This window comes from Arachis hypogaea, chromosome 5 (genome assembly GCF_003086295.3).
Source record: "Arachis hypogaea cultivar Tifrunner chromosome 5, arahy.Tifrunner.gnm2.J5K5, whole genome shotgun sequence".
NCBI classification, from domain to species: domain Eukaryota; kingdom Viridiplantae; phylum Streptophyta; class Magnoliopsida; order Fabales; family Fabaceae; genus Arachis; species Arachis hypogaea.
The window spans coordinates 45455348-45462216 of record NC_092040.1 but is presented as its reverse complement, the minus strand read 5'-3'; the positions used below and the strand labels follow the sequence as shown (position 1 = coordinate 45462216).

The 6869-nt window shown below is 30.3% G+C and overlaps 1 pseudogene; it reads right to left on the bottom strand.

Annotated features, from left to right (window-relative positions):
* Positions 1–484: 484 nt before the first annotated feature.
* On the bottom strand, positions 485–2151 carry LOC112803525 (cationic amino acid transporter 8, vacuolar-like; annotated as a pseudogene).
* Between the last annotated feature and the right edge of the window lie 4718 nt (positions 2152–6869).

Below are 6869 nucleotides of genomic sequence, written 5' to 3'. Positions count from 1 at the left end.
CTAAGGATACATGGCAATTTCTACCTTTATGGCTAATGAATCCACAGTAGATTCAATATATTTCCAGTCTTTCATATCTTAGAGAGACCACAAAAATACGTCTATTTTGGCTGGCAATTTTAATAGACTATTTTAAGATTTTTGTAATATCGAAGTTTACTACATTCATTATTTTATCCTCCCTACCTTTCACCATACAACTATTCACCTCCAGCACCTCCCCTAATCTTTATCCTATCTTTTTCGCCAATTCAATCGTGTTACAGTGCTCTAGCATATTTCACAATTGAATCCACGTTGGTATCACAGAGTAATCTTCATTCTCGATTTGCATATCCGTTTACCATTGTCTTAGATGAATCGTATACTCTTTAAAGAGCTAACGGGATCCTCGTTCCACCTTAATCAATTCTGATTCTTTTCCAAAGAAGAATTGAAAGATGTTATCTCCGTGTGCTTTCGCTCTAAATCCCTTCGGCTGATTTCAAATAGCGTTGAACGCAACCTCCATTATTCCTACAGAAAAACCCCTATTTGCCATCAATCTTCTGATTAGGCTTTTATTGTGATTGTCTACTCCCTTTTGCACATCCTCCTCATCTAACATAAAAATTTCTTCCTCTTCCTCCTCGTTGGCATTAGGATTAGGAGATAATTCTGATGATATGAAGGTTCTCCTGACTCTATTATTATTCTCTAGAAACTGGAGATTAATGAGACCTAATCTGATCTCACTAATACCTAAAGCACTCTGATTGTGTATGACTTTTGAATCCTACTAGACACAGTAAATCCTAATAAACATAGTAATTTTTAGTGCGCATTTGGTTTAAGTAAACTATTAACGACTTGTTTTTGGTAGACAAAAATATATATCGTTAATAAATTCATAAAGACTAAAATATATTTTTGTTTATCAAAAATAATAGAGTGAACTACCAACCCGATCCCTGTCCATTTCGCAGAATGACAAAGCAACCCCTGACGAATAAAGCAATCCACTTCGGTCATTGTCCCATACTTCCGTGACACAAGGCAGTCCCTGTGGGTGAATCTCCGGTAACTACAAATGGAAAATGATGAGCTATCACGGTGAGCATGTGTTAGCTTACTGATGTGGATGAATGTTGCAGATGTGGACACCTCAAATGGTCAGGGAGTTAATTATCCCCATCCACGTCAACCAAAAATGTGGTCGTTTTCAGGGGAGCAATTAACCGTGATCATCGACATGGAACCAACCAAACCAATGGGTATATCCCTGGCAGGGTTCTTGGTTTCCTCAGCCATAGTTGCCACCATGTCAAAGCCTGTATACCAATGCACAACCGCAGCAACATTGAACACTCCCTTCATCCCCATAAGGAAGAATGGCGTTAGGTTTGAGGCTTTACCATGAACAAATCCAACTACGATTATGAACACAATAACAAGTATAGTAGCAATGGAGCTGAACCAGTTCATGATTGAGGTATTCCTAGTGTTGCTCATTACAACACCGTTAGCGATAAAAAGAACGACAACAGCAATTGGATCCAGCATGTTGAACCCTTCTTGGAAGGAATTCACCCAGATCCGAAAAAATCCGGATCGTTCTTGATCATACTGGCGAAATAAGAGGACCACGAACCGCCGAGGCCGTCAGCGCCTACAACAGCCTCGAGGAGGATGTTTCCGGCGGCAAGGAAGGCAATGAAGTCACCAAGCTCGATGCGGAGGAAGGAGAAAGAGCCGCCGGTGACGGCGACATCGACTACGAATTCGGTGTAGCAGAGGGCAGAGAGGAGGGCGAGCAGCCAGAGATGGCGTAGGCGAGAACGATGACGGGACCGGCGTCGGTAAGGGCTTCCTGGCCAGTGATTACAAAGATTCCGGAGCCGATGACGGAGCCGAAAGTGAGCCAGGTGAGGTCCCAGGCTGTGAGGCAGCGGTGCATGCGATTCTCACTAGCGTAAGGGAGGACGTTGAGCTCGTTGTTGTCAGAGGAGCGGCTGAGGAAGCAATCCCTTAGGTAGAGACAAGGGCGGCCCGGTAGGTGGTGAAGCTCTAGAATGAGGGCTCCGGAAAAAAGACTTGCTTACTCCACCGCTAGTAGCTCCGAGTGCGGGCGTTGGGGATGGTGGAGGTGGGCGGTGGTGGCGGTTCCTCCATTTCGGCGTAGGAGTTGAGCAAAAATGGTAGAGGGAGGTCGCTTTGGTTGACGTGGATGGGGGCAATTAACCCCTAATCATTTGAGGTGTCTACTTCATCTACATCAGTAAGTTAACACACGTTCACCGTGACAGCTCAACATTTTTCGTTTGTAGTTACCGGAGATTCACCTATAGGGACCGCCTTGTGTCACGGAAGTATAGGACAGGGACTAAAATAGATTGCTTTATTCGTCAAAAATTACTTTATCATTCTACAAAATAGATAGGAATCAAATTGATAATTCACTCAAAATAATATTTCAGATGTAGTTTAATATTTATATACTTCAAACTTTTTACGTGAATTTTTATTCATTTACTCTAGTGGCAAGTTTTCGGTTGTAAGCTTGTCTATATTTACACTTGTTGGATCTAATATACTAATATGCTCTTTTTAATAAATAAAAAAAGAAAAGAAAATTTCACCACTACTTTTTGATAGTTTTCATCATCTGCTGGCCCATTTTCAGCAAATTGTTAATAAAATATAATAACAAGTGCCTATGGAACGTATGGTGCACCATAATTCTACATATATATAGCGAATGACACAGTGATATGTTTATTAATTGGAAATAATCTTTGAATGTATAGGCAGAAGATTGAGGATTATATTACGATACTCTATGATAACAATAATAACCGTAGGAGTTAAATTTGAACCTTTCAGAATCCGGAAACAGGTTGATAAAAGAAAAAAAAATGGGAGGAAAATGATTTATTTATACCTGAGTTACAACGAATTCTTTTGAAATATATATTTTAAATATTTTATTTATCAGTATAAATAATTTAGACATAATTTATATTTTTATGTCTTATTACTATCTCGTTTACAGTATAAACAAATTAATTATAATTATATCTCGTTTAACAAATTAATTATAACTATATCTGATTTATAGTATATATAAATGAGATAAGACAATTTTTAAACAAATAAAATGAGTACACCTGTGATACGTGAGAATTCACATATTTTGCATATTTCTTTAAATAAAAATGTTATTTATACACTAAAGTTAATCACTAAAATCAGCCACCAATATATTTATGTATAAATATATATCTGATTTAATTTATTTTTAATATGTATTTATATTTCAGCATGTATTTTATATTGGTAGCTAACTTTAGTAGCTGATTTTAATGTATATATTGCATAACTCTTTTTTATAATATAAACGAAACATAATCATAATTAATTTATTTACATGGTAAATAAAATATGAATATTTGTAAGTATAAACATATAATTTTTTTAAAATAATAAAAAGGTATTCATAATTTGATTTTAACCGATTTAAAAGGTAAAAATTAATTTATTTTATTACTATTTAAATTAATTTTAATTAATTTATATCTCATTTATATTTTAAATTAATAACTTGTTTTATATTTATTTGTACTGAATTTTTTAGAATAAATAATTTTAAATAATGAAAGAGATAGATAATTTTAAATTAGTGGACATATAAATCACGTAAAAAAATCATTAATTTCTAAAAAAATAGTAACATTAATTCACATAAAATTAGTCATTTAAAATTATTTATTTAAAACAACATATTATTTTTTTAAGAAGCTAACACATTCAAATTGGTACGATAAATAAAATATTTAAAATATTTATTTAAAAAAATCCGAGTTACAACCTATATTCCGACAAAATAGTTGTGCATGATTGAGCTGATATGGATGGATGGTGAGCCATCTTCATCACCGCCATATATAGGGTAGCAAAACCACGTGCCCTACTATACTACTTTGCCTAAAGACACTCTTATTTATTTATTTTTGATCGAATAAATCGTGAGAGTATGAGAATATTACTACTCTTACAATTCTGCAGACTTAAAATATTTAAGGCCATAATGGTGGTATCTTATTTAATTTAATATTTTTAATTATATATATATATAATATTTATAAAATTTAATTTTAATATATTATTAATATAAAATAATTTTATACGTGTATTTAATTAGATAATATTATATTAATAAAAGTAATTTTTTTTATATTGATAATATAAATAGTCATTTAAAAAAAATTAAATATAATTTAATTATTGTATAAAATATTTTATATTGTTAGTACATCAAAATCAATCTTATATTTACAGTTATATATATATTTATTATATTTAATATTAATTATTTTAGTAATAATTAAAAAATATAAAATAAAAAAAACAATAATTAAAAATATAAAATAAATAATTTTAAGCTATTTTAGACTAATTTTTATTGTCTTATAAATATTCTTATATTTAAGATTACTTCTCTCGATAAATAAGTTTTTTTAATCTGAAGTCGTGTTCTTTTATTGTAATTAATAGTAGTGATCACATTGTTTACAATTTGTCCAACTATTTGTTAGTTAGAAAAAGTAGTGGCTTTAATTTTTTTGATCATCTCAACTTCCATAGTACTAGTCCTTTGCTCCATCATGAGGGCACCATATTTTGCTTTAAAATTCACTCTTGACTCTTAATTAATAAGCTTGTATGTATATGTCACAAAGTGGGGGAAAAAATTGGAATTGCAAATTCTCTTTCTATTTCTATGTAAAAAGTGCAAGGGGGTGTTTGAAATTTCATGTAAAAGGTATTACATGTGGCATATCCAAGGTATTTGAATTTTGAGGGGCCAAATTTATTGTTGGATACGTGTGTTACCTATAAGAATATGTAGAAGTTTGTAGGGGAGGGGGTGTTAAATTTTTCTAAAACGAGAAAGTAATGTTCTTAATTTGTTCAAAGCTCTTTATTTGTTATCTATCATGAGTTTATGAAATTTAATTATTAGTTGAAGGGTCAGTATCATTGCCTTGAAAATGAGGCTCGAACGGAAACATAGTTCTACAACATTAATACATTTAGGCAGGCTTTTGAATCCGTTGGTGATCTAGTCCGTAACAAATATTATGACAAATTAAAAGTATAAATCTTTTTCACCAAAAAAAAAAAAATCATTTTGTTATTACCAAACGTTATAATCTAATTTAATTTCATTCAATCAATAGTCCATTGTGCCTTGCCTGGAAACCAATCATTTGGTATATTTAGGTTTACAAACAATTTCTCAACTTTTGGTAAAGTGACAAACCCTCAATCTAATAAGCATCAAAGTTAAGATCAATATATATTTTAATCATCAGGCTTTTTAAATTCTGAATGTGGTCATGGAACCGATTTTAGGATATTCGATGTGAATTTTATTTATTTATTTTGTATTTGCAACTTGAAATTTGGCTTCTAATCCAGTTTTGATAGTGTCCGCTATAGTTAATTCTGATGTGATTGCAATGCAGTCAGAAAAAAAAAAAAAAAAAAAAAACTTAAAGCTCACTAAGAGAAGAATAATTGATTGTGGATAGAGAGAAGATAACCCAAAACAATTATGTTTTAGAAATGAATGAATATTAAATAAAGAGGGGTGTTAGGGACAATAATTTTCGTGATTTATAACTATTAAGTTGTCATTAATGATATTTTTAATAATGTGAGATTTTATTTAATAATATAAATTTTTTTTTTGTTATATACTGACCAAAATTTAATAAAAGGGTAAAGTATATTTTTTGTCCCTGAAGTTTGACAAAAGTTTCAAAAATATCCCTAAGTTTTATTTTGTTTCAATTTTGTCCTAGAAGTTTTCGATTTGCATCAAATATACCCTTAGCAGCTAATTTTTCAAAAAATTTAAGACCAATTCAACAACAATTTCATAAGAACAACCCTCAACACAAGCAAATCAAGCATCATTTTCATGCATTATTATTAGATTGGTCTTAATTTTTTTGAAAATTTAACCGTTGGGGGTATATTTGATGCAAATCGAAAACTTTTGGGACAAAATTAAAACAAAATAAAACTTAAGGGTATTTTTGAAACTTTTGCCAAACTTCAGGAACAAAAAGTATACTTTACCCTTAATAAAATTATTAATTCTCTAAAAATTTTTTTAAAATAAAACAAGTTTGACCTGTTTAAGCTGAATTTTTATTGTATCTCTATTATTATCAAACCCAAAAATAGTTATTGATTCGTCGTGGCACTGATTTCAAGTGATATATATGATGAATGAATAATATATGTTAGTTAACTTAAAAAAGCACATACTAAATAGCATTATAAATAGCATTATTATTATGATGGTAATGTTAGAAAGATAATATTTAGCTCTATTAAAAATTTATTGTTGGTTAATAATAAGTTGTTGTATATATAAGATGTGATTTAAATTCTCAAAACTTATTTAAACAAATGAGTGAGCTAATTATTTGACTAATTCAAATTAATTAAACAATATTTAAAATTAATTTTTATAATAATATCTATAATTTTATACATATAATATTTATAATTATATATTTATTACATCTAAAATTCTATAATTATTTTAACAATAATTAATAAATATTAAATAAAATACCTTTAAAACTATTTAGACTATTTTTTATTATATCTCCTAAGAAAATGACAAGACTAAGTGTCATTTAGGACCAACATACATAGTTTAATTGCGACACATTAAATCATAAACTATATTGAGACACAAATTGGATATGGCAATTGTCATTATCGAGTAACAAAACCTGCCATCAGTGACGCATGTGGCAACAATGTTACATCTTTAAATTTGATCAAATCTTAGCTAGCTTTCATATAAA